This window comes from Trachypithecus francoisi, unplaced genomic scaffold, assembly GCF_009764315.1.
Source record: "Trachypithecus francoisi isolate TF-2019V2 unplaced genomic scaffold, Tfra_2.0 Lachesis_group5, whole genome shotgun sequence".
Lineage (NCBI taxonomy): Eukaryota > Metazoa > Chordata > Mammalia > Primates > Cercopithecidae > Trachypithecus > Trachypithecus francoisi.
This window is the reverse complement of record NW_022681470.1, coordinates 144,360,205-144,383,549: the sequence shown is the minus strand read 5'-3', so window position 1 is coordinate 144,383,549 and position 23,345 is coordinate 144,360,205. Positions and strand designations below refer to the sequence as shown.

General features: G+C 54.8%; 1 protein-coding gene across 4 annotated transcripts in view; it reads right to left on the bottom strand.

The window, feature by feature from the left end:
• The window catches only part of PTPRS (protein tyrosine phosphatase receptor type S), a 140,235-nt gene extending 121,537 nt beyond the window's left edge, over positions 1 to 18,698 (bottom strand). For 2 of the 4 annotated variants that reach the window (XM_033195656.1, XM_033195659.1), the window contains exon 1: positions 18,542 to 18,698. The gene's annotated coding sequence lies outside the window, so the exon portion shown is untranslated. The remainder of the gene's footprint in view (positions 1 to 18,541) is intronic. The other 2 variants (XM_033195663.1, XM_033195670.1) reach the window with 1 other exon arrangement.
• Between the last annotated feature and the right edge of the window lie 4,647 nt (positions 18,699 to 23,345).

The window sequence follows — 23,345 nt, the reverse complement described above, 5'->3', positions numbered from 1 at the left end:
CACTGCACTCCAGCCTCGGTGACAGAGTGAAACTCTGTCTCAAAAAACAAACGAACAACAACAAAAAAAGCATTCGACAGAGAGATGGTGGCGAGGGCTTTGAGTCAAAGAGAGCAGAAGAGGGGAAGATAGGTAACTGGGTGGCAGGGCAGGCTGCAAGTTTAAATAGGGTGATCGGGGAGGCCTCGTTTAAAAGTGACCTGAGGGGCCGGGCGCGGTGGCTCAAGCCTGTAATCCCAGCACTTTGGGAGGCCGAGACGGGCGGATCACGAGGTCAGGAGATCGAGACCATCCTGGCTAACATGGTGAAACCCCGTCTCTACTAAAAATATAAAAAAAGTAGCCCGGTGCGGTGGCGGGCGCCTGTAGTCCCAGCTACACAGGACACTGAGGCAGGAGAATGGCTGAACCCGGGAGGCGGAGCTTGCAGTGAACCGAGATTGCGCCACTGCACTCCAGCCTGGGAGACAGAGCAAGACTACCGTCTCAAAATAAATAAATAAATAAATTAAATAAAATAAAATAAAATAAAATAAAATAAAATAAAAGTGACCTGAGAGGTAAAGGAAGTCAGGGAAGGAGCTGTGTCCATATTGCGGGAAAAGCATTCCAGCCAGTGGGCACAGACTGTGCAAAGTCCTGAGGGTGGGACCATGCCTGGCGTATTGGAGAAACAGCGAAGAGGCCCGTATGGCTGGAGCAGAGTGAAGACGGGGAGACAGGGAGGAGGGAATGGCAGCAAAGGGACGGAGCAGCTTGTACAAGGCCTGGTGGGCTACAGGGAGGACTTGGGGTTTTCCCCCAAGAGGTGAGAGCCATAGAGGGCTAAAGGCAGAGGAGGGATGGGACCTGACTCAAGAACTGAAAGATGTCATTGTGGGAGGACAGACTGTGGGGATGAGGGCTGGAGTCACACCAGAGCAGAGGTGACCATGCTGGTCCAGGTGATGATGGGAGCTGGACCAGGTGGTGGAAGCAGAGGATAGAACAAAAATGGAAAAATGAAGGCTGCGTGCAGTGGCTCAAGCCTGTAATCCCTATACTTTGGGAGACCGAGGCGGTGGATCGCTTAAGCTCAGAAGTTCAAGACCAGCCTGGCCAACACGGTGAAACCCCATCTCTACAAAATACAAAATTAAAAAAATATATACAAAAATTAGCCAGCGTGGTGGCATGTGCCTGTAATCCCAGCTACTCGGGAGGCTGAGGCAAGAGAATCACTTGAACCCGGGAGACAGAGGCTGTAGTGAGCCAAGATTGTGCCACTGCACTCACTCCAGCCTGTGTGACAGAGTGAGATCCTGCCAAAAAAAAAAAAGAAAGAAAGAGAGAGAGAGAAACAGAGACAAAGAAAGAAAGAAAGAGAGAGAGAGAGAGAAAGAGAGAGGGAGGGAGGGAGGAGAGTGAGGGAGGGAGGGAAAAAAAGAAAGAAAGAGAAAGAAAGAGAGAGAGAGAAAGGAAGGAAGGAAGGGAAAGAAAGAAAGAGAGAGAGAGAGAGAAAGGAAGGAAGGAAGGAAGGAAGGAAGGAAGGAAGGAAGGGAAAGAAAGAAAGAGAGGAAAGCAAGCTGGCCTGTGTACAGTACTCAGCACGCGGTCCAGCACACAGGAAGTGCTCAGCATACATTGGCTTGTATTATTTTTAGGGTCTTGGGTTCTGTACTCTGAACCTGAAACCCGCTTCCCCTAGCAGGAACCTGGGCAGACCCAGGAGGAGACAGGGACTCCTGTGCCTGGAAGGCTTCTGGGTATGGAAGGGGACACAGTTTTCACCTATTGGCCTGTCCCAGGCTGGAGGCAGCCCGGGGCCAGATCTAATGGTTGTAATGGAGGAGGAGAGGAGAAGGAGGTGATGACCCACGGGGAAAAGGGAGGAGGCCCACAGGCATGTCAGGATGGGGCCCTGCCACAAAGCATGGCGTCAGCCCAAACCTAGCTCAACTCTATTTGCTGTGTGACCTTGCACAAGTCACATCCCCTCTCTGAGCCTCGGTTTCCTTATCTGTGAAAGTGGGGCAGTGGCTGTAGGCTTCTCACAGGGCTGTGCAGATTCAACAGAACCAGGAGGCACTCAGCTAGAGCTGGGAGCCATGTCAGCACCTGCCACACTTAGTCGTTCACCATCATCCTCATCCTCACACTGGGAAACTTTGAGTCTGGGGTCTCTGGAACACAGGGGCAAAAAAAGCCACATCCCCAGGAGAGCCACATCGCCAGGAGGTATCCCAAGGTTCATGTCCTGCCACTGTTTGGATCCAGTTGAATTGCAAATGCCAGAAAAAGGACGAGCAAGGAGTGACTTCTATTTTCACCTAAGGGAAGCTGCCAGGTTGGCCATTCAGGGCTATTTTGCCCTCCCCAATCATCACTGGGGCCCAGGCCCCTTCCACCTCTTTGATCCCCCATTCTTATCCATGACACCTGCCTCATGGTCCAATATGGCTGCCTGAGCACCTGCCATCATCTCCATATTCCAGCTGACAGGTAGAGAAGAGCATGTGCCACTTCTCTCGAAAGGCATTTCCAGAAAATCCTGCTTATTTACGCCACGGGTCAGCATTGAATCATATGGTACAGATAGCTGCAAGGTACACCAAGAAATGTTTTCTTTTGCCCAGGTGGCCGTGTGCCCAGATAAAAATTGTAAAGTTCAACTGCTACGGAGTGGGGGATATGATGGGATATTGGGAGATCCCGCCGCAGTATCTCATGTGGGCCATGGGGCCAGGTCTTAGGTCTCAAACCAGTGCATCTGAGACATTTTAACCTGGAAAGAGAAGAGAGACACCATCGGCGCCAGCCCCCTGCCTCCACACCACAACGGTTTCACTCATCCCAACATCCACTTCCAAAAGACTCCAAGGTCAGAAGCAGTGGCCATGATTCAAGCACAGACTCTGCCCAAGGCGTCCCCAAGGACAGGCCCCCACTGCAATCTGTGCTCCCCAAGCAGCGGGGCTGAACCACCAGGCACCCCCATTCAGCCTCCTTCCTGTCTGCCGAGGACACCGGCCAATTCATCTCCTTCTCCTCAGTAAACAACTGTCAGGGAAAATAAATAGTTTTTAATAGGCTCATTAATTGAATTCAGGGAGAAATCACCTTCTCCCCAGGCCGTGGGGAAGCGATGCTCAGTCCAAGAAATTCAGGCCGAAGGTAGAAGGGGTTCAGCCTCCCAGAAAGTCCAGGAGATGCCCCAAACAGTTCTAGCCACATTCAGTAACACTGGGACAGGCCTGATGGCTCACACCTATAATCCCAGCACTTTGGGAGGCTGGGGCAGGTGGATCACTTGAGGTCAGAAGTTCGAAACCAGCCTGGCCAACCGGGTGAAACCCTGTCACTACTAAAAATACAAAACTTACACGGACATGGTGACGCACGCCTGTAGTCCCAGCTACTCGGGAGGGTGAGGCAGGAGAATGTCCTGAACCCGGGAGGTGGAGGTTGCAGTGAGCCGAGATCGGGCCACTGCACTCCAGCCTGGGGGACAGAGTGAGACTCCATCTCAAGAAAACAAAACAAAATACTGACTCAATCAGCAAGGGGGTCATTCTGTGCTGGGCTTAAGGCTAAAAGGCTCAGGTGGGTGCTAGGATGTCTTACAACACCTCAGAGGTGCTCAGGCCACAGCTTTCAGCCTGGAACAGACAGAGACAAAAGCAGCAAGAATTTAAGGCCCTTGTTTTGCTCTTATCGAATTTATTTTTAAGGCTGTGCCTTCAAGGACACACCAGGTTTCCGTTCACAAGAGCAAGACAAAGTTTTCTCTTTTACGTCTTAAAAGAGAATGGGTTTAAACAAAATGTATCAAGTACTGGCTGGGCACAGCGGCTCATGCCTGTAATCCCAGCGCTTTGCGAGGCTGAGGCAGGAGGATTGCCTGAGCCCAGGAGCTTGGGGCTGCAGTGAGCTATGATCGCGCCACTGTACTCCAGTCTGGGTGACAGAGTGAGATGCTGTCAAAAGAAAGAAAAAAAAAGAAATGAAGAAAAGAAAGGAAGAGAAGAGAAAGAGAAAAAGAGGAAGAAGGAAGGAGAAAGAAGGAAGGGAAAAGAAAGAAGGAAGGAAGATAGGAGGGAGGGAGGGAAGAACGAACAAAAGAGAAAGAAAAGGAAGTGAGGGAGGGAACGAGGGAGAAAAGAAAACGAACGAGAGAGAAAGAAAAAAAGAAAAGGAAGGAAGGAAGGAAGGAAGGAAGGAAGGAAGGAAGGAAGGAAGGAAGGAAGCAAGCAAGCAAGCTAGTCCTTAGGCGATGGGGCGGCAAAGTACCGGATACAGAGTTCAAAGACCCTGCAGAGTGACCTCAGCACGGACCTAGAGAGTCAGAACTGACCCCTTCATACCTGCTGAGGGTTCTGTCCACACTGAGGTGACTCGGTTTCCCCACTGAGGCTGAGGTGCTCCAAGGGTAGCCCCGCCCACACTCCCAGCCCAGCTCCTGCCAGCGTGGCAGTCTGCCCTGCAACTCGGTCTGCCCAGGGCTGGCTGTAGGTGCCTGCCAATCTGCTCTCCGCACTGCAGAGAGCACGCTTCAAGCGCAACTCAATACCCCTGGACACAGTCACTCCCCAGCAACCCCCCCCAAGCCCCATATGCAGGTCCCCTGATCTTGCTTCCAGAGGGCACTGCTCATCATGCTGTATTTTATATTTTAGCCAGTTTGGGGCTTACTCCGAGCATGCTTAGCATAGATCCTTCCAATACCAAGAGCCTTCTACCCAAGAGACAGCCTCACCCCCATTTTGCAGACGAGAAAAGTGAGGCGCTGGAGGGTAAAACCACTGCCCCAGGGTCACACTGAACAAGCAGCTCAGGCAAGACTTAAACTTGGACTCTTCGAACGCTAAACCCGATCCCCCAAAGAAAGCCTGGCCCATTCTTGGTGAACTCCTCAGTAACTTCTCCACCTGTCTGGCCAGACACACAGGCTGCCCAACAACCACCAGGGCTGGCTCAGTTCTTTTTGTTTTTAGAGACAGGGTCTCGCTCTGTTACCCAGAGTGCAATGGGGCATGATCATAGCTCACTACCGCCTCAAACTCCTGGGCTCAAGTCATCCTCCCACCTCAGCCTCCTGAGCAGCTGGGATTACAGGTGCACACCACCACACCGGCTAATTTTTTTACTTTTTTTTTTTTTTTTTTGAGGCGGAGTCTCGCTCTGTCGCCCCGGCTGGAGTGCAGTGGCCGGATCTCAGCTCACTGCAAGCTCCGCCTCCCGGGTTTACGCCATTCTCCTGCCTCAGCCTCCAGAGTAGCTGGGACTACAGGTGCCTGCCACCTCGCCCGGCTAGTTTTTGTATTTTTTTAGTAGAGACGAGGTTTCACCGTGTCAGCCAGGATGGTCTCGATCTGCTGACCTCGTGATCCGCCCGTCTCGGCCTCCCAAAGTGCTGGGATTACAGGCTTGAGCCACCGCGCCCGGCCATTTTTTTACTTTTTATAGAGATAGGGTCTTTCTATGTTGCCCAGGTTGGACTCGATCTCCTGGCCTCAAGCAATCCTCCCATCTCAGCCTCCCAAAGTGTTGGGATTACAGTCATAAGCCACCATGCGCAGGCACTGGTTGACTCTTAAAATCATCTGGCCCAACCACTGCACACTTTTTGGGGATCCCCAGCCCCTTTGGGCCTCTCACTTTCTCACGGAAATCTCACTGACTGTTTTTAGAGTTCCCTGACCTCCCGACACTGGTCCTCAGACCCCTGGCTTGAAGCCAGTTCCTCAGAGACACCATCCTCAAAGCCATTCCTTACCACTTCCTTTTGTTTTTGAGACAGAGTCTCACTCTATTGCCCAGGCTGGAGTGCAATGGCACAATCTTGGCTCACTGCAACCTCTGCCTCCCGGGTTCAAGCGATTCTCCCGCCTCAACCTCCTGAGTAGCTGGGATTGCTGGCACGCACCACCACAGCCGGCTGTATTTTCAGTAGAGACGGGGTTTCACCATGTTGGCCAGGCTGGTCTCGAACTCCTGACGTCAGGTGATCCACCTGTCTTGACCTCCCAAAGTGTTGGGATTACAGGCGTGAACCACCACACCTGGCCCTTACCACTTCTTGCCAGACACTTTGGATATTCATCAGCTCAGAGAGGGTGAGCAAGTAGCTGACAGCACACAGCACTTCAGCTGGGAACCCAGTCTCCTGGCCTCCCTGCCCAAAAGGCAGAGTGAGCTGAGCTCTAATCCCAGCACTTTGGGAGGCCGAGACAGGTGGATCACCTGAGGTCAGGAGTTCGAGACCAGCCTGGCCAACATGGTGAAACCCAGTCTCAACTAAAAATACGGCCGGCCGTGGTGATGCGTGCCAGTAATCCCAGCTACTCAGGAGGCTGAGGTCACTGTGACTGCCTCTCCCTGCAACGTCACCCATTCCGAGTACTCTCAGGGCAGGACCAGGGGTCTCTTGCTGTGAGCTGTCGAGGCGGGGCTTTCCCCGTCGTCACCTGCCTGATCGAGGTCATTAGACACGGCAATGCTGGTACATGCAGGCCAGGCGGCAGCTCCCAGGAGCCAGACGGGCTGATCCAGGGGCGGGTGATGCGTTGTGGAGCTTAGGACCTGAAGAGGTTGCAGACAGAGTGAAATCGTAAGGGAAAACACAACGGGGTGCTGGACGCAATGGCGGGGTAGGGTTGGCCTGGCCAGAAACAGAGCTCCTGGCAGAGCAAGGACAAAGGCCTGGAGGTGGGAACAGGAGGAGGATGGGTGTACATGGAGTGGAACACAGACAGAGGGGAGGGGAAGAGGAGGAGAGACGAGGCCAGCAGGCCACAGAGAGGAGTCTGCGGGTGCCATTCAGAGAGGGAAAGTGACTTCCTCAAAGTCACACAGCTTGTAAGCGGCAAAAACATATCCTGGTCGATAACATCTTTGTTCCCAACCACTGCGGGAAGTGGCCTCTGGCTACATCGTGGCTAACAACTCTGCTATAGAATTGCAGCCTCCAGTGCAAAATGAAACCGTAGGGTTTTCTTTGTTTAAAAATTACTATCATTATTATTATTATTATTATTATTATTATTTTGAGATAGAGTCTCGATCTGTCGTCCAGGTTGAAGTGCAGTGGAGTGATCTTGGCTCACTGCAAACTCTGCATCCCGGGTTGACGCCATTCTCCTGCCTCAGCCTCCCAAGTAGCTGGGACTACAGGCGCCCGCCACCACGTCCAGCTAATTTTTTGTATTTTTAGTAGAGACAGGGTTTCACCATGTTAGCCAGGATGGTCTCGATCTCCTGACCTCGTGATGCACCCGCCTTGGCCTCCCAAAGTGCTGGGATTACAGACGTGAGCCACCGTGCCGGGCCAGTTTAAAAATTATTGGGAATTTCCAGGCCGGGCATGGTGGCTCACGCCTGGAATCCCAGCACTTTGGGAGGCCGAGGCATGTGAATCACCTGAGCTCAGGAGTTTGAGACCAGCCTGGCCAACATGCTGAAACCCTGTCTCTACTAAAAATACAAACACTAGCCACTGGGCATGGTGGCACACACCTGGAATCCCAGCTACTCAGAAGGCTGAGGCAGAATCGCTTGACCCCAGGAGGCGGAGGTTGCAGTGAGCCGAGATGGCGCCATTGCACACCAGCCTGGGTGACAGAGCAAGAGTCCATCTCAAAAAAAGAAAAGAAAAAAAAAATTAAGAATTTCCAGACGGCATCAACGGAGGTTTCATCTAAATGGAGCCCCTTCTGATCACGGGCCCCCGAGTGACTGCGGGGCCCCCATGAAGCTGGGCCTGGGTGTAGCCTCCACGAGTGTAGAAACGATATCCCATCCAGAAACAACACTTCTGTTAACCTGAGAAAGGGCTTGTCATTCCCAGTTCTCGACCCTCCTTTGTGCCTCAGTTTCCCCATCTGCAAGACAAGGGGACACGTGCCACCTCTCGGGGCAGTTCTGAGGATGAAATGAGAAAACACAGGCATGAACGGCCTCCACCATGGGGGACTTTCCGCCCGCTTGGGTTAGTTCTCCTCTGTTGCAGCTGTTTGGGGAATGTGGGTTTGAGGTTCCAACCTCATCACCCCTAACGGTTCACGAAGCTGGGGGGGAGGGAGGGTAGGGTTATTTGGCTCCTCCTGTGCACCTTGGGCTCCTGGCCCCGTTATCAATGTGACACCACTGAATTCCCAGTGATGCGGCAGGCAAGACTTGTCCCCATTTCACAGATGAGAAAACCGAGGCTCAGGGGAAGGAAATAACGAGGTCATCTCACACGGTCAGGGAGGGCCTGTGTCAGGATCCGAACCTGGGGCGTTCAGACCCCCAATGCCCTTCCCCAGTAGGGCCAGAGTCTGGGCTCCCAGGGCCAGTTGGGGCCAAGAGAAAAAGTCCTGGGAGCTGGTAGCCTCTCTGCACCCTGCTGACATCGGGGAGGTGAAGCCAGCACTGTCGCCAGAAACCCCAGCAGCTCACACTCTCTAGAATGCATCCGACAGGGGCAATTACCCACTTTCAATAATCAATGGGGCGGTGGAACCAGGACAGATGCACAGAAGGAACCCATTAGCAATCTAAGTGTTCCGGCCCCGCGAGACGTCAGGGAGTGTGCAGGGTGGACGCTCAGGGACAAAGGCACCATCTGCCTGATTTCTCTTGCGGTCTTGGGTCTTGAGCATAAGTCAGGGCTTCTTTTTTTTTTTTAAAAAAAGAGAGGGCCTTGCTCTGTTACCCAGGCTGAAGTGTAGTGGTGCAGTCACAGCTCACTGAGGCCTCAAACTCTTGGACTCAAGCAATCCTCCCACCTCAGCCTCCCCAGTAGCTGGGACCGTACGTGTGAACCCCAACCCTCGGCTGATATTTTTTGAAGTTTTTTGTAGACATGAGGTCTCACTATGTTGCCCAGTCTGGTCTTGAACTCCTAGGCTCAAGCAATCCTCCCGCTTCAACCTCCCACAGTGTTGGGATTACGGACGTGAGCCACCATGCCTGGCAAAATCAGGGTTTCTAAACCTCAGCATAGTAGACATGAGGGTCGGGTCATTCTCTGGGATGGGGTCATCCTGGCCATTACAGTGAGTTAAGCAGCATCCCTGGCTTCTACCCACTCCATACCAGCAGCACCCGCCTGGACGTGACACTCAAAAATGTCCCCAGATACAACACTTCTGTTAACCTGAGAAAGGGCTTGTCATTCCCAGTTCTCGACCCTCCTTTGTGCCTCAGTTTCCCCATCTGCAAGACAAGGGGACACGTGCCACCTCTCGGGGCAGTTCTGAGGATGAAATGAGAAAACACAGGCACGAACGGCCCCCACCACGGGGGACTTTCTGCCCACAGGAGCGAAAATGGCCCTGATTGAGAACCACAGCAGTCCACTTAACGAATAATACTGGTAACCCGGGTGCTCCAGCCCCGAGAGCAAACAAGCATGCTACAGAAAGAACGAGGAATAGAGAAGCAGGTCCTGCCGCCAGTAGATAGTTCACAGTCCTGCCCCGCGGGACAGCCAGCTTCCTTCTACGCAGCATTTAATTTAAGTCAAGTTTATCATTATGACCAATATTAATATAATCAGAGCCAACGTTTATCGAGCGCGGACGCTGGCCCAGGCCCTGTTCTCAGCACTCTCTGTGAGCTATCACGCTGGTGCCTCTAAAGAACCACGGAGGTGGCTGGGAGTCTTAAACCCATTTCACAGGCCCGGAAACTGAGGCCCATAGACGGGAATGGAGGTATCAGAGGTGGCGCAACTTTTAAGTGGTGGGGAAGGGGTCAAAGCCCACAGTGGCCCTGGGTTTCTGTACTGTGCCATGTTAAGATGTTTTAACCCGCCGGGCGCGGTGGCTCAGCCTGTAATCCCAGCACTTTGGGAGGCCGAGACGGGCGGATCACGAGGTCAGGAGATCGAGACCATCCTGCTAACACGGTGAAACCCCGTCTCTACTAAAAAAATACAAAAATTAGCCGGGCGAGATGGCGGGCGCCTGTAGTCCCAGCTACTCGGGAGGCTGAGGCGAGAGAATGGCGTAACCCGGGAGGCGGAGCTTGCAGTGAGCTGAGATCCGGCCACTGCACTCCAGCCTGGGCGACAGAGCGAGACTCCGTCTCAACAAAAAAAAAAAAAAAAAAAAAAAAAAAAAAAAAAAAAAAAAGATGTTTTAACCCAAGGATGTTAAAATAGGACAATTTTTTTTTTTTTTTTTTTTGAGACAGAGTCTAACTCCAGTCCAGGCTGGAATGCAGTGGCACGATCTCAGCTCACTGCAACCTCCGCCTCCCGGGTTCAAGCGATTCTCCTGTCTCAGCCTCCCGAGTAGCTGCGATTACAGACATGCACCACCACGCCCAGATAATTTTCGTATTTTTAGTAGAGATGGGGTTTCACCATGTTGGCCAGGCTGGTCTCGAACTCCTGATCTCAGGTAATCCACCCGCCTCGGTCTCCCAAAGTGCTGGGATTACAGGCATGAGCCATCATGCCCAGCTAAAACAGGGCAATTTTACTTAAAATCTAGATTTCTGCTTTTCCTTGGAAAAACCAACAGATCTGGCCCTGGAGCCATTCAGGGCTTCCTCGGAGGTTGAAGGAGCCTGCTTGGCCCATACAACCCACTGGAGAGGACACTCCAGCCCTCACAGGCATTATGGTTTGAGAATCACACACCCGCCATGTCTTTCTGCCTCGGTTTCTCCCTTTGGATTGGTGAAAGGGGTTCCTGTCCATCCTCCTGCGCAAGGCCCAGCAGCAGGCAGGCAGGCAGGCAGGCATGGCTGTGTGGTCTTGGGCAAGTTTCTCTCCCTCTCTGAGCCTTGGCCTGACAGCTGTTCCAAGAAGTATTTCCAATGTTCCAGGTTTTCTGTTGACCCTCTAGGGGATTTCGGAGAACTCTGGCTGCACATCTAAAAACTGCAATTTGTTAGACGCGGTGGCTCACGCCTGTAATCCCAGCACTTTGGGAGGCCAAGGCAGGAGGATCACCTGAGGTCAGGAGTTTGAAACCAGCCTGGCCAACAGGGTGAAATCCCATCTCTACTGAAAATACAGAAATTAGCCAGATGTGGTGGCGGGTGCCTGTAATCCCAGCTACTCGGGAGGCTGAGGCAGGAGAATCACTTGAACCGGGGAGGCAGAGTTTGCAGTGAGCTGAAATCGCGCCACTGCACTCCAGCCTGGCGACAGAGCAAAGACTCTGTCTCAAATAAATAAAATAAAATAAAAAATAAATAAAACATGCAATTCACCAGGTGTGGTGGCCGGAATCCCGGCACTTTCAGAGGCCAAGGCAGGCAGATAGCTTGAGCCCAGGAGTTCAAGACCATCCTGAGCAATATGGTAAAACCCATCTCAAAAAAAAAAAGTTAGCTTGGGAGGCTGAGTTGGGAGGACTGCTTGAGCCCAGGAGTGAAGACACTGCAGTGAGCTATGATGGCGTCACTGAACTCCAGCCTGGGCAACAGTGTGAGTCCTATCTCTCACACACACACACACACACACTGCAATTCGAACTCCTTGGGGTGGGAGTCCTGTGTGGTCTTCCCCAGCTAAAGTCAACTCTCCTCCTCGTTTCCGACCCCCTCACCTCCAGCCACAAAGCAGTAGGTGCCGCTCTCAGTCTTTGTCCTTGCTGCCCCCCACACCTGTTCATCTGTCTCCACTCATGATGCAATGTCAAAGCACCCATTTTACAGATCAGGAAACTGAGGCACAGAACAGCTTTATTACTAGCCCAAGGCCCCACAGCTGCTTAGATTCTGGCTCCCAAGTTCCTCAGCAGCAGATTTCCAGCAAATCCTGATGGAATGAATCAATGCACTGGTGAATGAATGAATGCATGCAAGCTCGCTCGCACACAATGCTTTCAACCGATCACTTTCCTGAGTGCCCCTCAAATGACTGCTGTCAAAGCCCCAAATGCCCCCCAAACTTCCCCCTTTGGTGATCACTTGGGCCCACCAGGGGATCTGGAAGTTGGGAGCCACATCTGGGGTCTGTGGAGTGCACAGAGCTCCCAAGGCAGCCACGTGTCCTTCCTGTCCACCATCTGGACTCCCCATGGTTCAGCTCCCGCCAGGTGCCCAGTCCTGCCGCAGAAGTGGGGCGGCCTTGATTAAGCAGCCAGCGAAGGGGAACGCCCCAGTTTGCAGTGGCTGAGTCATCCTGACATCTCCCTGGTGCTGGACCCCATCAGGGCGCTGAGGGCGGGGTAGCGGGGCGGGCGCGGACACTGGAGAGCCCCTCCAGGGCAGGTCCTTCAACATATCAGTGTAGCTCCCATGTTGTCAAAAATAACAAAAACAGCAGCAGAGGCAGCGGCCACTTACTACGTGCCGTTCTGAATCTGTGCTTACACACGTTAACTCATTTCTTCCTCCTAACCATCCCTCAAGGTAGGCACTGTTACTCTTCTCATTAGACAGATGAGGGAAATGGAAGCACAGAGAGGTTGAGCAACTTGCCCCAGGTCACACAGCCAACAAGTGGGCAGAGCCGGGATTTGAACCTCACGCAGCCTCAGTCCAGTGTTCTTGCTCTTAACCTCCAAGAAAAGGCAGTCGAGAGCCCTGGGGTGTGTGCTGGGGGGTGTCTCTGTAGCGATTCTGATGGCCCCCCAGCAGATGGACCAGCTGTCCACACAAACATCCCTGACAATGGGGCAGAGCTCCTTCCAGGCGTTAAGGAATCCAGGTTGTGGCATCCAACGGCTTGTGGGCTGTGTGAAGTGACCTCTGGCCAGTGGAGGCCCCTCTCTGTGCCTCATTTTCCCTCTCTGCAAAATAGGGCTCAGATCACAGCAACTCCGCTGACAGGGGATGGCAGGTTGGAGGAGACGAGGATGCTACTGACTTGCTTACTTAGCAAAGGGCCTGGCACGGGGCGCCAACTCTAAATAAGTCGGAGCAGCTGTTATTATCCCCCCCAACATCCCCTCATTTGCTGATCACGGGGGTTAATTATAAGCGGCATTAAATTATACACACACAGACGCGCCAACCTCGCTTCCCCAGAACCCCTGAATTTCCACTAACTCTCAATTACCCATGTGACAGCGTGACGATGGGCCATCCTCCCAGCCTCTCTCCCCACAGCCTGCCTCATCTGAGGGTCCCAGGCTTCCAGAGCTGTGGCTTCTCAGCCATGCCGGATACCCATCTGGGCGTCCAGGAGCGGAAGGACGGATGCATGCAACTGACAGCGGATGCGTTGAGAGCCAGGGGAGGCGTGTTACCCAGAGCATCTCATGTCAAGGCTCGCCGCAACGCAGACTGCAACTGTACTGATCTTAGAGATGAGAGAACGCAGAGAGGTCAGGCAACCCGCCCTAGTTTGCCCAGCTCAAGTGGGGCGGGTGGCTCAAGTCAGGGCTCTGACCTGGAACCCAGAGGGGTAACCTCATTTTGTAAGTGAGGAAGCTCCTGCATGAACTGAAAGGACAGAGGGGAAGTCACCCAGGGAGGAAGGAAGGCAGGCAGGCGAGATCTAGGAGAAAAAGGGGAATGTTCAGTCCTCCAGGTGGGAGGAGACACCTGGCCCTTCCTACAAGGAGCTTACAGCAAAGATCAAAAACAACTTAAAAGCAGCAGCCACCCAGGTAACATAGAGTACGAGACGAAATCTGTCCCCACGAAATGGGACATTTGTGATCCAGCCCCAGTTACGGAGACGGGGACGGGAGGAGTGCGTCCCCATGATCCCAAAATCCAAGCTCTGAACTCCCAACCATGGTGGGATCCATGGGAATCAGAAGGAAACAGGAAGCCACACAAAAACCTGGGTTTATTTTCAGGTGTGGAATATCCCCTTGGCCTCCGCGGGGCGCTGAGCGTGCCTTGATTCCGGGGAACAGAAGAGGGGATCCCACGGCTAGCCCAGAATAGCACCAGCCCCCAGGTCCAGTCTGGCCAGGCCACGATGTTGGGGGACGGGCAGCTCCACGGAGGAGAAGAAAAAAAAAAGAGAGAGAGAGAGAGAGACAAAAATAAAGCGATGTGAAAGTGGAGGGCCTGCCCGTGAATCACTCCTACCCGTTAATTTTCGCCTTTGCAGAAGTGTAAGCCAATTGATTTTTCAAATTCCCCACACACAACCCCCTCCCCAGCGCTTCTCAAATACCAGCCAGAGACAAGACAGAAATGGTACGTCGGTTTTTTTTTTTTTTTCCCCCTTCCCTTTTTGGTTGAGAGTCTTTTCTTTCCTTAAAGGAAAAGGTGGGGGCGGGGGGAAACCACACTCCACACTCTTGAACCTCCGGGTTACAGAGACCTGGGTGTCACCTGTTTCCTAGACATTTTGGGGCTGCCACTCTCTGCGTGAGACAACAGCCACCCTTTCTCTCGATCACATCCCCTACGCCTCACTTCCTCTCTCCGTGGTCCCCCTTCCTCAATTCAGAATGTCACCTGGAGATAATATGACATGCATTTGAGCCTCAACCTCCTTCTGGCACCCCCTCTCCTCTGCCCTGCAAGCCACAAGCTGAAAGCCCGCAGCTTTCCGATTCCAGACCAAGGTAAGGTGTGAGGATGACAAAATTCAGTTTGAAAAGCCCTCGAACCTTCAAACCCCCGACAGGTGCCTTTTGTCCGTGAACCCGTGGTGAATTTTTGGTTTTTATGCTTTGTTTTGTTTTGTATCAGCTTGCCACACGAATCCTGTGAGGAACAGCAGTTACATCTTAATCTCCTCTCCTCCTGTCCCCTCCGGAGGCTGAGCCACTCTGCCTGGTGAGCGGTTGGAGGGTGGGGCGGAGGGGGGGGTCTCTCTTCAAATTCCCCTCCCTGGGCATCTTTTGCCGCAGGGAAGGACGGAGGAAGGGCAACCTGCACAGGCTTTGCCCAAGAGGGGTTCTCATCCTCCTTGCAAATTCTAAGAGGATGCCCACCCACTGGAAGGTGAGCCAGGAGCCTGCCCTGGATGCAGAGGAGAGCCGGGGAGTGCCCCTTTCTGGGACCCCTGCCTCCTTCCAGAAAGCACCAAGACCCTCCCAGAAGGGGGCCACCGCAGTCGCCACTGCGCCCGCCAAACCTAAAGCTCATCTCAAGATCTTCCCGTGGTTCTGACCGACTCTGCAAATGGAGCCTAATGGGTAGCAGGGGGAAGGAACTGCTCTCAGCCGAAAAACATTAAGCTTTGTCAATTATCCCCCAAACCCGCTGGGTTTAAAAATATCCCTTTTTATTTTTAGGGTTTTCCCTCCCGCTCGCCCCCATCCCGAACTCTCTCCACGCCCTGCTTCTTCCCCCACGCACACGGCGGCTGCACTGTCACAGAAAGCAGGTGAACGCGGGGCCACGGGGTGCTCGGGTAGAAATGCCACGTCGCGACACCAAGTCACACCGTCCCTGCCGGTCCCTCTCCGGCCACCCCGCTAACTATCGTATTGGGGCCATGCAGCCGCTGGAATAATCAGCGAAGCCACAGGTCTCCCCGTCTTGGCAAGCAGAGGTGTGCGTTGCCCTCAGACATCTGTGAACCGCTGTTCAATGCCAACCCCGAAGGCAGAAGGGGAAACCAAGTCACCTCCCAGAAATACGTCTGATGAGCAGAGATGGATTTGCTTCCAGACTGGTACCAGGTCTGGGGAAACCCAGACAGAGCCCCTGGCTCTGTGCAACTCAAAGAAGAAAAAAATGGGTGCACAGTGATGGCTCCAGGTCTGCCCACCCAGATGCTACCACGAAATCCCTGGCATCCACAAAGCTTCCCCTGTTCCATGGTGGAAGTTGGGGGAAAATGGACTTATGTCTCTAAGCAGGGTCCATGGACACTGGACGATGCCTGAAATCCCCTGGGAGGCAGGAAAAAAAGGCGCACTGAACGCTCAACCGGGGTATAAGGAGTGATTTTTTCTTTTTTTCTCTGCTGGCAGCAGGCAGGAACCTGGGGTTTGAATGTCCCCTTCTCTGTCGCCACCATACACAGACTTCAGAGGCTCTCAAGGTTTCCTGGAGAGGAGGAAATCGTGCCCGGAGCTGACCTGCCAACCAGTAGCACCCTCCAGCGCCACAGCCGGGCCACACCAAAATGACCTGTCACCCATCTCCTGCGGGGAGTGGGGAGCGGGCCAGTCCACCGCCTCTCCAGACGGCATCTCCGGACGGCCGCTGACAGTACCAGTCTCTGTCACCCCCTGGGGGTTTAGGGGCGATGTCATTGGCCAGGGTGGCAGAAATAGAAAAGTGCGTGAGCTCACCAGGCAGCCTGGGTCTCCCGCGACGTTTTGTTTGCCTGAGCCCAATTAGAACAACTCTCAGGGTGATGGAGTATGGCAGGCGGTGGCCCCCGGGGGGCTGGAAGGCCTGGCCCCCACGCAGAAGTGCACCGTCACGATGAGGGTGTCCCTCGGGCCTGGGGAACAGGGCAGGACCCTGCTTTCTGGAGGGGAAGAATGAAGACACCACCAGCCTGCCAGCCAGAAAGAGATGCCCCAGGGAAGGCTTTGTGGAGGGCAGCAGGGTGGGGGGGTTCCCAGGCGGGGGCTCAGGCCCAAGCTGGGGGGCTATGGGATTTGGGGGCGGGAAGCAGCCGCCCCCAGCCCCAGCTGCCTGCCTTCCACCGCCAAAATATCAGCTGGCAGAGAAAGAAGAGCAGAGGGACAGAAGGCAGGCGCGATTGGCAGGGGGAGGGGGCACAAAGGAAGGGACCCTGGGAGGGGGAGGGGACTTATGCAAATGGCAGATTCGACCAAGTCCCTGGGCCATTAATAAACGCTCCAGCAGCTGCCGCTGGTATCGCAGGAGCAGAGGCGCGGGCTGGCTCCCTTCTCCCGGGCGGAAAGCGGCAGAGAGAGGGAAGAAGGGCGCCCCAGACAAAGAGGTGCCGTCACCCCCTGCACCCCAAGGACAGCAGCTATGGGGGGCAACCAGAGGAGGCCAGAATCCCAGCAGCCAAAGTCCGCGTGGTGATGGAGGGGAGCCCGGGGCGGGTGGGTCCCTGTCCTTGGGACCCTAGGGGTCTCTTCCTGCCTCCTCCGGCTTCTAGCTGTATCCCTACTGTTCAGCCAGGACTCGGACACCTCGGACACCCGCTTCACCAGCTTCGGCTGCCAGGATGTGTTTTTAGGGGCTCGGCCAGAGGCAGAAGGGACCCATGCTCAGAAGGGGGCTCCCCTAGATTGCGATGGCGGGGCAGGGGAATCCCAGCTGAGCCCAGAAGGGGGAGGCAAGGCACCCCCATGATGCGCTGGGAGGGTTGTTAATTTGGGGGATGAGGTCCCAGGAGGTAGCTGGATTTGAGGAAGGGTTGCAGAGGAAGGGACGTTCTTGGAAGCTGCATATTTAGGGAACCACGAGAAGACGATCTGAGATTGGGGAAAGAGGGTCCACCGAAGAAGGAGGTCCCAGATTTGGGGCGGGGGGTGTGGTTGAATAAAAGAATCCCTGTTTGTGGGAAAGGTTCCCTGATATGAGGATTCTGGAGAGAAAGCGGCCGAAGGGGAGTTCCCCAATTTGGGAAGGGGGGAGAATTGGTGGGAAATGTCCAGGATTTGTAGGGGGAGGTCCGAAGGGGAGGATCTTAATTTTAGGAGAGATTCCCATAAAGAGCGGTGAACTTGGCCGCAGCCTGGCCGAACCCTCGCACCCACGGCGGCGCGGGCACTCTAACCTGGGGGGGCTCCCCTCAGGGCACGCCCCGCGCCCCCTTTAACCCGGTGCCGGCGGCCCCGCCGCCCCCCGGGATGACGTCACCGCCCCTCCCCCCCCGCAGCCCCCAGGGGGCTCCCGGAGCTTGCGGAACCCGCGGGGCTGGCGGCTCCAGGGGCGGCTTCCCTACTCTCGGGATCCCCACGGGGCCCCCAGCGTGGAGGGGAGACTTGGGTGCTGGGCGTGCGCGTCTGCCCGCCAGAGCCCTTGGGGCTGGGGGCTGAGGCTCGCCCCGGGGTGGGGGCGCTGGAAGGGGGCGCCGGGGCCGCAAAAGGGTGGGGCAAGGCCCGAGTGCCGGAGGAGCGACCTCCCATAAGGCAACGACAGGGCCCGGAGTATGCCAGGGGAGACGGCGTAGACTCGGGGGTCTCCAGGGGAGGGGGACCCGGAGAGGAAAGGCGGCGGGCGCAGCAGCCCTGGAGCCACCCCACCTCGAGCCACCCGTCCCGGCTCCTCTCCGCTCCGGGGCGCCCGCGCGCTCCCCCATCCCCCGGCACAGCGCCCCCTGCCTCCAGGACCCGCCCGGGGACCCAGGCCGGACGCCACCGGGGCCGGCACCCGCTCCGCACACACGCGCGCCCCCCTCCGCGCCTCTGCCCCGCCCGCAGCCCGGGGTGGTGCAGCCGGCGGCGCTGGGCAGCTTCCAGCGCCGCGCTTCGGACACTTCCAGCCCAGCCCCCTCCCACGCCGCGGGCGAAGCCCCCCAGCCCCGCCCGCCGAGTGCCCCCAGCGCGGCCCCGGCCCAGCCCCTCGGGGCATTGTCCGGGCGCAGCTCCCGGGGCGCAGGGGCTGGGCGTGCAACCGGCTGCCGAGCATCCTCCGAGCACAATGGCCGTGCAGGCTTCCCCGGCACAAAGCCGGCGCGCTGCCCACTCAGCTGCCTCCGAGACCCCCCTTGGAGCGCCTGCATTTTTTTTTTCCTCGAATCCACGATGTTTTTTTTTTTTGGCTTTACCTGGAGGCTGGCTGGGCTGGGCTCCCCCGGCTCTGCCCCGCTTCACATCCTGGCTGTTGCATGGAATCCGAGCGGAGCCCGAGCGCCAGCGGCTCGCGGCGTGCGCGCGCCGGCCGGGCTGCCGGGCGGGCGGCGCGAGGACACTCACTGCGGCTCGCGCTCCCCTCGCGCCGGCTCGCGCGCCCCCCCAGCCGGTGACGTCATCCCTTCCGCCAGCGCCGCCGCCGCCGCCGCCGCCGGGTCGGGGGCAGGGCCGGCTCGAGCGCGTCACTGCGCAGCCGCGCGGCCGCCACGTCCCCTAGCCAATGGGACGGCGCGGCGCGGTCACGTGGCCCCGGGGTGTTCAAAGGGCCGCGGGAGCACGTGGGGCCCTGGGCTTCGCGGGACACGTGGGCGGCGGTAGTAGTGGTGGTGGCTGCGGTGGCGGCGGCGGGAAGGGCCCTTCGGGCTACTGTCCGTGCGAGAGCCCCAGCGTCCTGGGTGCAAAGGGCATGGCACTTTCTGTGCGCTGCTGTAAAGTCTGCCAGGGCTCCCTAGTGTCCTTGGAATAAAATCCAACCTCTTCTCTGCAGCTCGCCTTTTCACATTAGCGCCCACTACCCTATCCCCTCCTCCTGGCCATGTCAATGCTCCAGCAAAACCAGCTGCTCCTTCTTGTCTTTTTAAGAGATGATGTCTGCTACCCAGGCCTCAGTACGGTCGTATGATCATAGCTCACTGCAGCTTCAAACTCCTGGGCTCAGGTGATCCTCCCGCCTCAACCTCCTGAGTAGTTGGGCTCAGGTGATCCTCCCGCCTCAACCTCCTGAGTAGTTGGACTCAGGTGATCCTCCCGCCTCAGCCTCCTGAGTGTTGGGCTCAGGTGATCCTCCTGCCTCAGCCTCCTGAGTAGTTGGGCTCAGATGATCCTCCCGCCTCAGCCAGCTTCTTACAGTTCCTCTAACTTGAGCATCCAAAATCTTCTCCTTATCTTTCCAGTTTCTGCTCAAATAAGCAGCGCCTGGGAGAAGCCCTCCCTGACAACAGCTACCAGCCATGCCACTCCACTCTATCCCATTATCCTGTTTTTTTGTTCTTATTGTTTGTTTGTTTGTTTTTGAGTCAGAGTCTCACTCTGTCACCCAGGCTGGAGTGCAGTGGCACAATCGCGGCTCACTGCCACCTCCGCCTCCCGGATTCAAGTGATTCTCCTGTCTCAGCCTCCTGAGTAGCTGGAATTACAGGCGGCTGTCACCACGCCTGGCTACTTTTGTATTTTTGTTAGAGATGGGGTTTCACCATGTTGGCCAGGTTGGTCTTGAACTCCTGACCTCAGGTGATCCGTCCGCCTCAGTCTCCCAAAGTTTTGGGATTACAGGTGTGAGCCACTGCGCCCGGTCCCATTATCCCGTTTTTATTCTAGTTACACTACAGTGTGGCTCCAGGGATCCCTATGTGCAGGTTGAACACATGAATGAATGGATGATGGAGCACTTCCTATAGAGTAAGCACTTTACACAGGTCTCGCCTAATTACCATTCCCTACTGCCCTGGAGTCAGGACGAGCCACAGCTGGAACCCAGCTAAAACACTGACTTGCTGCATGAGACCCTGATCCTCACTTTCCCCATCTGTAGAATGGATTTGCCTCTGGATCTCGGCTCTTATCTGTAAAATGGGGCAAGGTAGCCCCTGCTCCCAAGGAGGGTGTGGCTGCCTGGCTGCCATTGGTGCCTGAAGATGGAATAATAAGAAAAAAGAGGCTGGGCCCAGTGACTCACGCCTGTAATCCCAGCATTTTGGGAAGCCAGGGCGGGCAGATCACTTGAGGTCAGGAGTTCAAGACCAGGCTGGCCGACATGGCGAAACCCCATCTCTACTAAAAATGCAAAAATTAGTTGGATGTGGTGGCAGGTGCCTGTAGTCTCAGCTACTTGGGAGACTGGGGCAGGAGAAACGCTTGAACCCAGGAGGTGAAGGTTGCACTGAGCCGAGATCACGTCACTGCACACTCCAGCCTGGGTGACAGAGCGAGACTCCACCTTAAAAAAAAAAAAAAAAAAGGCAGAAGTAAAAAATAAAAGGGGGATATTGTTGACAAAGGTATGGGGGTTGGAGGGCTCACAGCCACCAAACAAGATTGCACATCAGTCCTTGTGTTTTGATCATGTCAAAAACATTTATTTCCTCAAGGCACATATTTGGAGAAGACCTGGTGCCCAACAGAGGAACCCAACTTTAGAATTGGCTTTTTTTTTTCCTCCAAAATTGTTGATTCATTCATTCCGGGCCAAAGATGCAGATAAACAAAAAGCATTAACCCGGGGAACAAAACGATAAGGCGGAAGTCATAAACAGGAGAAGAGAAAGGAGATAATGAATAATTTAACAAGGAACCTAAATTAAGCTTGGAGTTTCCCAGCGGCCAGTGCAGTGGCCAGGTTTGCAGAGCCTATTTTGTTTTTCTTCCTGGCAGGGTGACCCTGACCTGACCGTCTACAATCTGGCCTCAGTTTTCTCATCCAAGCAATGGGAATATGATCGCATTTTGAAGGATCAAATGGGGCAGTCTGTGCACAAATGCTTAGTGTGGCTTCTCATGCACAGTGGGTGCTCAAGCCTTGCATAATTGGTGGAGACGCAGTAAAATGAGATGGCCAATCGTGGAGGGGCTGATCATGGCATGAACCCCAGCCCAGTGACCTATTTGGGGAGTGACCTTGAACAAGTGGCCGCAACACTATGAGCCTAGCTGTCTCCATCTGGAAAAGGAGGACAACCACTTGTACCTCTGAGGGATTTTGTGAGCAGTCGAAGAAAACAGATTTAAAATGCATTGTGGCAGCTGGGTGCCGTGGCTCACACCAGTAATCCCAGCACTTTGAGAGACCAGGACAGGTGGATCACTTGAGGTCAGGAGTTCGATACCAGCCTGGCCAACATGGCGAAACCCTTTCTCTACTAAAAATACAAAAATTAGCCAGGTGTGATGGTACGTACCTGTAATCCCAGCTACTCAGGAGGCTGAGGCAGGAGAATTGCTTGAACCCGGGAGGTGGAGGTTGCAGTGAGCTGAGATCACACCAGTGCATTCCAGCCTGGGCAACAGTGTGAGACTCCTTCTCAAACAAAAAATACATTGGCCTGGTGCGGTGGCTCATGCCCGTAATCCCAGCACTTTGGGAAGCCGAGGCAGGTGGATTGCCTGAGTTCAGGAGTTTGATATCAGCCTGGCTAACATGGTGAAACCCCGTCTCTACTAAAAATACAAAAATTAGCTAGGCATGGCAGTGCGTGCCTGTAGTCCCAGCTACTCAGAAGACAGGAGGATTGCTTCTACCCAGGAGGCAAAGGTGGTAGTGAGCTGAGAGCCACTGCACTCCAGCCTGGCAACAGAGTGAGATTTTGTCTCAAAAAAAAGGCCAGGCGTGGTGGCTCAATCCTGTAATCCCAGCACTTTGGGAGGCCGAGACGGGCGGATCACGAGGTCAGGAGATCAAGACCATCCTGGCTAACACGGTGAAACCCCGTCTCTACTGAAAAAATACAAAAAACTAGCCGGGCGAGGTGGCGGGTGCCTGTAGTCCCAGCTACTCGGGAGGCTGAGGCAGGAGAATGGCATAAACCTGGGAGGCGGAGCTTGTAGTGAACTGAGATCCGGCCACTGCACTCCAGCCTGGGCGACAGAGCGAGACTCCATCTCAAAAAAAAAAAAAATACATTATCTAGCACGTGCTTGGGAAACCCATCCATTCAGACCATACATTCGGCCCCCCTCCCAGGTTGTTTGAAGTGCTGTGAACAACAGAAGTAAACGAAACAGGCTTTAAAATCCCTGGAGTTGGCTGGGCACTTTGGCCCAGCACTTTAGGAGGCTGAGACGGGAGGATGGCTTGAGCCCAGGTATTTGGGACTAGTCTGGGCAAGACAGGGAGATCCTGTCTCTACAAAAAGTTTTAGAAGTTAGCTGGGCATGGTGGTACACATCTGTGATCCCAGCTACCTGGGAGGTTGAGGTAGGAGGATCACTTGGATGCGAGAGGTTGAGGCTGCAGTGAATTCTAATCATGCCACTGCACTCCAGCCTGGGCAACAGAGCAAAAATTCCTGGAGTTAACAGTGCTGGGAGGAGATAGGAAATATCTCACTTAGAGTAAAAGCTGAAGTTCTTCCCACAGCTCACCAAGCTCTGCATTACCTACCCCCTTCCCCTCCCTGCCCTCCCCTCGTCCCTCTCTCACCCTTGCTCACTCTGCTCCAGCCACTCGGGCTCCCTTGCTATGCCTCCAACACGCCAGGTAAGGTCCTGCCACAGGACCTTTGCACCTTCTGTTCCCTCTGACCAGGATGCTGTTCCTCCTGCTTTTCTGAAGGCCAGTTGTTCCTCCTTGCTCTTTGAGTCTCTGGGAGACCCTCCCAGACCATCTCACTGAGGTGGCCGTATGATCATCTTCACCTCAGTATCAGATTATTTGTCATGATTTGGAATGATTTTATATTTTGGCCATTTTGCTTGTTTCCTGTGTGTCTCCCTACTCTAGCTGTGCCTCAGTTTGCCGGTCTGTAAATGGGAATAATAATAATCGTGGTTCCCTAGGGCTATCTGGAGGGTGAAATGAATCACACTATGTCAACCACCTGCTACCAGGTGCAGACTCAAGAAAGGATTGTCCAATAAGTGTGGTCACTGTAGGCTGGGCGCGATGGCTCACACCTGTAATCCCAGCACTTTGGGAGGCCAAGGTGGGCAGATCACCTGAGGCCAGGAGTTCAAGGCCAGCCTGGCCAACATGGCGAAACCCTGTGTCTACTAAAAATACAAAAA